The sequence below is a fragment of the Bufo bufo genome, chromosome 4 (assembly GCF_905171765.1).
Source record: "Bufo bufo chromosome 4, aBufBuf1.1, whole genome shotgun sequence".
Taxonomy (NCBI): Eukaryota; Metazoa; Chordata; class Amphibia; order Anura; family Bufonidae; genus Bufo; species Bufo bufo.
In genome coordinates, this window is record NC_053392.1 from 235,109,037 (window position 1) to 235,115,036 (window position 6,000).

Genomic DNA, 6,000 nt, shown 5'->3' on the forward strand with positions numbered 1-6,000 from the left:
TCACACAAAAACATTCACATATAAAATAACGTCTTATTTATTCCTTACCATCAGTCATCTTAGGCATGATCACATGTCTTTAACCAGAAAATGTTTTAAAAAGATGTATTTCATTTTCATCTGTGGTTATCAAATTTAGGATATCATAATTTATCTTTGCAGTCATTTTCAACCTTCCTCAGGTGAGGTCCATCAGGTACAGTACGCAGCATGGTATAGAGATGTTATATTTCCGGAACTGGTTACTATTTAAAGCGACACTTTCTTCAGAAAGGGATATTTTTTTAACTCCTCATTCATAGAAAATATTTTTAAGGAATGTCTGGCTATTTCATTTTAGCAGTAAAATTGAACTGAAAATTAAATACAAAATACCATCTTTTGTAGCAGGCATCACAAATGACAACACCTTATACATAGCTGCTGTGAGAGGGAGATGTTATCTGCAATGCAATCCTCATATAATATAATAGTAGGTGTAGAACTGGTAGCATAGTATTATGCATTTATTGTTCTCTTGATAGGCCTAAATAAGGATGCCTAAAGAAGAGCATTGCACTGCTCAGTGTAATGTGTGATGGTTTAATTGAGTCATTCATCACCTGTCTCCTTCTGGACACAGTGAATGATCTGAGTGAGAAAGTTAAGCGAGGCTGTTTGTCGTACTAAAAGTCCAAACTAAGGAGCAAGTTTAGAGACAGGACAAAAGGTAGAATACATGGAGTGACTTTAAAAAATGATATCCAGAAAACCATCCACCTATTTTTTTTTTATAAAAAAAACAACAAAAAAACAGTAGAATATTCACATATAGGCTGTTAATATGTAATTACAATTGTTGATAGAAGTGTCCCTTTAAATACTTTTAATTACTGCCTTGAAGTAACTCGTCACTAATTTTTCCTATAATTATTATTAGAACTAATTATTACACCACGCAACAAAAAAAAACTTTTCGTCTGCTACTGGGCAAAAACCATTTGTCCTATACTAAATCAAGTGTGCGGATTACAAATCCAAAGTCAAATGAATTAAGCACTTGGAAAGCATTCAATAATTTTGAACAGAGCGAGTTTTACGCCAACAATTACCTGATCTACAAAGTTTGCGTATTAAACATTGTATGAAAATGGAATGGAATAACAAAATTACAAAAAGCCTAGTTTTTTCTGTTTAAAAGTCTTACTTGGGAAATGCCCAGTACTGTTCAAAGTGCTTCAGGCATCTGCTTTTGTGTTTGTGAGCAGTCATTTTTTCCCGTTGCAAAAACCAGCAGTGGTCCCCCATCATGTTGGGATTCCAGCGGCCTTGATACCTGTTCTCCATTGTAGAAATATCTTTATGGAACCGCTCTCCATGTTCATCACTTACATGTCCCAAATTGGGTGGGAAAAAGTCAAGATGAGAATGTAAGAAATGCACTTTCAATGACATTCGGCAGCCAAGTTGTCATATGCTGTAAGCATGTTGTCTACTAATTCAGCATAGTTTGCAACTCGTCTGTTCCCAAGGAAGTTCTGCACTACTAGCACAAATGCATCCCAAGCTGCAAGTTCCAGAGGGTTGAGTTTTGTTCTGAATGTGTCATCATGCATTAGTTTGTTGATTGCAGGGCAAATAAAAATTCTGGCCTTTATTTTAGCATAAGTTTTCAGTGTGCTAAACTTCTCCTTCAAATACTGGAAACGATCAAGTGCAATTACAAAATTTTTAATTAAACCAAGTTTAATATGAAGTGATGGAAGATAAACTTGAAGTGGATCGACCAGTGATTTGTGTTGTACATTGTACTGACCAACTGTGTGATCGACTCTGAGAGGCCACTGTCTCATTTTGAAATGATTGTTGTCATCACGACTGTTCCATAGGCACAAGAAACACATATGCTTTGTGTGCCCTAACTGTAGGCCAAGCAGCAGTGCTACCACTTTCAGATCAGCACAAATTTTCCCTTTATTTTCTGAGTATTTGATCATTTTCAAAATTAACTCCATAGAAGCATAGGTCTCTTTCATTCCAACCGCATGAGCCAATGGAACAGATGGTTTTTCATTACCATTGTGCAACAAGACAGCTTTCAAACTTGTTTTGCTAGAGTCTATGAATAGCCTCTATTCATCGGGAACATGTGTACCATCTAACTCCACCATAACACCATTTACATCAGTACAGAATCAGACATTGCTTTCCATTGCATAGTATGCAGCTAATTTGGTGCGTCGATGAAAGTGTGGAATTGTGGTGCCTCGTTGTAGCAAATTCCATTCCTGAAGTCTAGAAGCTAGCAGTTCTGACTTTTCTTTAGATAATGATAGATTTCTTACCAAATCATCAAAATCTGATTAGCTCAGCAAGTGCGGCTGACCCTCTAGTTGTTCTGGATCAGGAAATACATTGTGACAATCAACATCTTCTTCTTCATCAGGTTTAGAACCGTCTGTTTCAATTTCCATTCCTGCTGTGAGAGGGGCAGGCACTGGATTCTCTACATCGTGTGGTCCTGGTTTAAGAGCAGGCTCAGTCAGGATACACAATTTGTGACTTGTTTCTCTTTGAATATCCGGCGATTTTAGTCATGCAAAAGTAACAGTCTGAATGGTGATTTTTCTGCTCACGTCAAACCTTAGGCATTGCAAAAGCCATTCTTTTCCTTTTACCAATCAACCACTGCGTTAGCCCAGAGTAACACACAGTGCAACAAACATGAGGTGCCATCTTTTGTCTTGATCTCCAATTTTACAGTCAAAGGGTTCATTCACACGTACGCAATTTTGTTCCGCATTTTGCGGAACGGAATTGCGGACCCATTCATTTCTATGGGGCCGCACGATGTGCTCCGGAAACTTCCGGGTCTGTATTTCCGTTCCCGAAAAAAATAGAACATGTCCTATTCTTGTCCACAATTGAGGACAAGAATAGGCATATTCTATTAGTGCCGGCGATGTGCGGTTCACAAAATGTGGAACGCACATTGCCGGTGTCCGTGTTTTGCAGATCCGCAAAACACACTACGGACGTGTGAATGGAGATAAAGTAATACTTGTAAGCGAGATGCACTTGCTTTGACAGATTCTTGCGCTGATCATAAGTAGTGTATTTGCCACATATGTAGCAGAAATTGTCTGGATCATTACCACATTTGCATTTATCCATCTTGTTTCAAAACTGATAGCACCATAACAGATCACATTATCAAAATCTGTCCATCTTGCCTTATATACTTACTGCTGACATCAGCCTGAGTGCGTCCGAACAGGTCTGGACATGTCCATTGGAATATCTCCAATATAATGCATTAATATTATAACTGAATAGGCTTTGCATGTATAACTTCAAATCTAGATGTGTCAGGCAAATTCCGAGTTCATATTTGGAATCAGCACGCTCATTTTAGTATAAATCACATGTTTTTCTCTCAGTAGCAAAATCATTGCTGCGAGGGTGTTATAATTACGAATAAATGTATTAAAACTGGTCACTGACTCCCCCAGCCCCCTCTGATATACAGTCCAATGTAAATAACATCACTCCCTCCCACAGCCGCCTCCAACATACAGTCACATGTAAACAACATAATCCCCTCCCACAGCCGCCTTCAACATACAGTCCCATGTAAATAACATCACCCAGCCCCCTCCAACATTCAGTCCCATGTAAGTAACATCACTCCCTCCCACAGCCCCCTCCAACATACAGTCCCATGTAAATAACATTACCCCTCCCCAGCCACCTCCAACACACAGTTCTATTTAAATAACATCACCCCTTCAGTCCTAACATACAGTTCCAGCTAAATAACCACAACTCCCAACATTGCTTTGCCTCTCCCTTCACTTACCTCTCCTCATGTATCAGACATCACCACAGCTTCTTCCCCAGGACTTCTCACCTTCACTGCCGTCCTCTCCTGCACTGGTCACATGATGGTGACATCATTGCAGGTCCTTCTCAACCACTGCCTGTTTTACTGGTCATAAGACCTGTGATGTCAAGACAGGTCCTTCAGCTCTTCCAGTGCATTAGATTCAATTGTATTGCCATCCTAAGGACAGCAGGAGATTCGGGGCCTGGGCCAAAACATCAGGGGCACAGGTCCTGAATGTTTTACCCTAGCAACGCCCCTGTTTTCAAGGTTACTAGGGGCCTCTTCCTCGGGTGCTCTCAGAGGAAGAGGCCCAAGTAGTCTCAAAAGCTTGTGCTGTTCCTTTCATATTGAATTTCTGCACTGTATTATTTCTTGTTTTTACCTATGTTGTTTAAATCTATTGTTCTCTGCTGCCATCTGCTGGCCGGAATTTGTATGCTGCACGCTTCGTTCGTTGTCTATAAAGTTTTCTCTGGGCGTGGTTTTAGCAGCCTTGGGCCTGGTCACTTCCTGTAGCCTTTTTCAGTGCTGCATCCTTTGTGACTGGAGACACACACCTCGGCTTGTGAAGGCATCAGTTTTTGACCAGCAGTTGCCTCAGCAGTTGCCTCAGCAGTTGCCTCAGCAGTTAGCCTCAGCAAAGACATCCACATCACAGCATCTACTGCATTCCTGTATTGTATCACTGTATGTCACTGCTCTGGATCAAATAAACCCACGTTTGATTGCATCCTCATGTCTACGTCTGGATCCATCTAACCTGAGCATCTGCCGGTCCGGTCTGCTCCACTGCTTGGATACGAAGGTAGGCCAGTCACAAAGTCATTATCAGTTACACCTTCAATCGCCTTCATGTGGGGACAGAACAGTCAAAAACTGCCTTAAAGCCTTATACCCCAGTCAATATCCGTCTGAATGTCCAATGCCCGGCTGCAGGTTCCCTCAGAGCCCAGTGCCACACTCAGGAACCTCCCCTGCAACAGGCCCACTCCCAGCAAATCTGCCCGGCAACAGTGCACGTCCCATAAGCCTAAGGGGGAGCACGGCGTGTCCGCAGTAGATATAGTCTCGCCTGGAAGTCCTCCACTACTCGCCAAGCCACTTTCTACATCCTATATTAACCCTTGCTCGCATGATATAAGAACTGTTCACGCACGCGGGGCCTCCCTCAAACCAAAACCCCGCAATTCACTCAAAACACCTTGGGAAACTCATCGGGGTGCCTCATCTGAGCCGCACAGCAATTTTCAGCCCCCAATTCAAAAGTTCATTTTCTTAAAGAGACAGCGCACCTTAAATAAAAATGGCCGAAAAGGACCTCGTACAGTTCCCCAGTGATGAAACAAAACAAATGCAACCTGATACTGATCATTATGAAGAGCTCGAGGTAGAAACCACACTTCCAGCAGACCAAGTCACGCGACCAAGGCGCTCTCTCAAACCAACTATAAAGATCACAGAAAACTATCACACCAGGAAAGATGAGCTATGTGACAACCTGGAAGAGCTATGGGAACGAGTTTCCTCCCTCATATCAGGATTTAAGTCCTCCTCAGGCGATGCCACCAGTTTACAAGTTGCCGTCGGGCGGCTGAACGCAGCCCATGAAAGATACAAGAGACTGTCCACAAGGTATATAACCTTTCTAAAAGACTCTAATATTGAAGAAGCCCCGTCAGAATTGTGCAAGGCAGAATCAATAGACAGACAAAGAGACGCCATGGTGCTGGATGCTAAAGATAAAGTGGAACTCCGTATCTCTCATTTGCAAGAAACTAGATCACACAGATCGCATTCATCCAAACATTCCTCGCGGTCCTACAGATCATCATGCTCTAGAAGCTCCACCCTGAGCGAAAGATTACTAGAGGCCCGCATAAATGCAGAGCAATCCAAAGTGAGGCGTTCCTTCACCGAAAAAGAAGTCCTTGCGAGGGCAGAGGCACAGACGGCGGCCAAGAGGGCTGAAGCGGAGGCAGAAGCCAAGAGGGCAGAAGCAGAGGCGGCGGCCAAGAGGGCTGAAGCGGAGGCAGAAGCCAAGAGGGCTGAAGCGGAGGCGGCGGCCAAGAGGGCTGAAGCGGAGGCAGAAGCCAAGAGGGCAGAAGCAGAAGCCAAGAGGGCAGAAGCACAGATGG